Genomic DNA, 2,989 nt, shown 5'->3' with positions numbered 1-2,989 from the left:
GACGGACACGGCATGCTGGGCAAAGAAATGGCACCCCTCGGCTGGCCAAGCACCACAGCGCTGGCTCGGCCCGCGGCGATCGCTTACACGCCCCGCCACATCCAGGCTCCCCCAGCATGGCCAGCATGCGCCGGGGGGGAAGACGAGGCGCCTGCATCCCCATGGGGGGCAGGTGGGCCTCCCTTACCGACTCCACCACCCGCTCCTCGGACTACGCCACCAACAGCAGTGGCCCGAGGGGGTCGCTGGGAAAACAATGCCACTGCAGGGCCTCAGGCACCTGAGACGACCTGGAGTGCTCCAGGGGCACCACAGAGGGCCAGGCGCAACACGCTCAGCATGCCCAGGCGGTGAGCAGCGCGGCGTGGGGACGGCCCTCCCCATGGCAGGGAGGGCTGCTCACCACACGAAGCCAAGAAAGGCAAGCGAGAGTGTCCGCTGCGACAGAGGACCTCGGTCCCACGGACGCCAGGAGGCAGAACGCGAAGGCGGGGTCGGGCCGGAGTCCGCTCCGCCCCCTGCGCCCTCCCCGCACCGCCACAGCGGGCGGAGGAGGAGGAGCGAGGGGCCCACGGGCAGAACGAGAAGAGCAGTCCCATTCACCATGAATGTCCGTCCCTCGTCTGATGCGGCTTAGGCCCCGCCCGGGAGAGCGCAAGATCACCACATCAATGGGCAGAATGTGCCCAGGGAGGTCCTGAGGGGGAAAGCCCAGCGAGGACAGCAAACAGAGGGACCTGCTTTCAGCCTCGCCAGCACCCCTCAACCCCAGGGCAAGAGCAGCCGGACAACCCAAGAAAGGAGGACGCCTGACACGTGGCACAGAGCCTTGCAGGACAAGGGTTGTCACGACCGCAGCCAGATGCCCGCAGTGGGGAGCGCATGGGGTAAAGCAGCCACGTCGCCTGCCCACACCGCCCTCGGGTGCTGGAGACCAGAGGCGGCACCATGGCCTGGACCATCTGGAGGCACCAGAGCCGGCGCACAGGCCCACGAGGACGGCTCAAGTAAGCGAGGGCACAGCCAGGCTTGGCACCATGGTCAAGCCCAGAGGTCCACCCCCCCACACACACACACCCAGAGGTCCACATCTCTAAGGTGACAGTCGCCAAAGCACAGCTTATCGGCACCTACCTGACAACAAAAAGTGCTCATTTCAGGTGAGAAAATCACTACGCCGACTGCTGGGGCCTACACACAAGTCACTGGGACCTTCTGGGACCATAGCCCGGCCACTGGCCCCCCCAAGCACCGTTCCATCAGCCCTGGCCCCTGGAGCCCCAGGGCCATCTGGTCGACCCCGGGAGCGTGGTGGCAGCCAGGACCGACGGGGGACTCGTGGGAGGTGGAGTGGGCCAGGTAGGCCCTCCCCCGGTCCGCCTGTCGTCCCCACGTCAGGACTTAGAAAAATCCCCAAAGTCCTGTGGAGGCACCTGTGGACGCCCTCCTCCCCGGCCCTCAGGATGGCCCCATGCCTGTCCCATGCCGGTCCCATGCCAGGCCCCGACTCCCGGTTGGGACTGGGGGGGAGGGGGCGATACCACGGAAGCGTCCCCACCGTCTGGACCCCAACGGGAATCGCGGCCGGGCCTCTGGGGCGCCATATCCGTGCCTCCCCTCGCGAACCGACCTGGTCCGGTCCGTTCCGGTCCCGTCCCCTCTGGTCCCCACCTCCGCAGCAGGCCTCAGAAAACTTGGTAAGAAAATCAGGTCAGACGACCAGGACCCCACACGTGCCCATGGCCAGGCCCGTCACGCCATCCACGGGCTTCCCCTCAAGGCTCGAGCACGACACGGGAGAAAACCGCGCGACATGGAAGGCCCGAGGACTGACCGGAGCCACTGGCTGGATGGCATCCGGGCGCCGGACACACCCTCTCCCATTCCCCCATGGGCAGAGGAGGAGACACCAGCGGGTGCTGGTCGGCCTGTCCAGGAGACCCCCACACCCCTCTCGGGAGCGAGGCAGCGGCGGTGTCACACCCTCATAAGCCTGGAGGTTCAATCTCCCATGAGCCAATCGCGCGCCGACGCCCCAGAGAGAGCGGGACAATCATGCTAGTGTCGCCAGCTTCCTGGAGCTCCGCCTTGGGGACCGCAGCCAAATGCCATCCCTTATCGACATCGGCGACCCTCTGGCGGGGTGACGCTATATAAAAGCGGCCACCAGGTGGCGCCCAACAACCGGCGCAAAGGACACCGAGACACATCCAGATTGCGGGCCAAGAAGGTGCACAGCCGGCCGCCCGGCCACCCGATCTTGTCGCTGCCCCACTTCGGAGGAGCGGGCGGAGGGTGTGGGGCGAGTGGACCCAGGGCGTTGGCCTTGGGAGTCCCTGACCTGACCGGCGCGGCGTGACTGCAGCACCCCAGGGCAGACTGGGAAAACGTGTCTGGGCCGCTCCTGCAGGAAAGGAGGTCAGCTGGCCATGGGACATGCACGTAAGCACGCGCACGCACGCCCCGCCGGAAGCCGACGTGGGCGGAAAATTCCCCCACGAAGCACGTGGGTGGCTCAGTCGTTAAGCGTCTGCCTTCAGCTGGGGTCATGATCCCAGGGTCCTGGTTTCCAGCTCCCCATCAGGCTCCCTGCTCACTGGGAAGCCTGCTTCTTCCTCTCCTGCTCCCCCTGCTTGTGTTCCCTCTCTCACTGTCTGTCTGTCTCTCTCTCTCTGTCAAATAAATAAATAAAATCTTAAAAAAAATAAAGTAAAATTCCCTGCAGACACCGGCAGGCCCCAGAGGCCCGGCTGGCATTACGCGGGGTTACCACAGCAGCACACAGGTGGTGCCCTGGGCTTCCAGGAGGACTTAAGACAAATTTCGGGGGGCAAGGAATGTAAAACAGAGACCACGTGAGTACTCCTAGAACAACAACGGATGAACTATTTTTCTTCTATCATTTCAAAGGGAGGAAGTCTCTCTGAAGCATACAAAGAAAGCTCAGAAAGACAGAAAGGGGGTGATTGACACACGTCCCCAGAAGGGT

At 64.3% G+C, this 2,989-nt stretch overlaps 1 long non-coding RNA gene across 1 annotated transcript in view; it reads right to left on the bottom strand.

The window, feature by feature from the left end:
- The window catches only part of LOC148108194 (uncharacterized), a 27,487-nt gene extending 25,053 nt beyond the window's left edge, over positions 1-2,434 (bottom strand). Inside the window, exon 1 of the long non-coding RNA XR_015721201.1 lies at positions 2,342-2,434. This is a non-coding gene — a long non-coding RNA (uncharacterized LOC148108194). The remainder of the gene's footprint in view (positions 1-2,341) is intronic.
- Between the last annotated feature and the right edge of the window lie 555 nt (positions 2,435-2,989).

This window comes from Ursus americanus, chromosome 22 (genome assembly GCF_024610735.1).
Source record: "Ursus americanus isolate L20-20 chromosome 22, mUrsAme1.1.p, whole genome shotgun sequence".
In the NCBI taxonomy this organism is placed as follows: domain Eukaryota; kingdom Metazoa; phylum Chordata; class Mammalia; order Carnivora; family Ursidae; genus Ursus; species Ursus americanus.
Note: the sequence above shows the minus strand (reverse complement) of the source record. Positions and strands in the feature narration are given on the sequence as shown.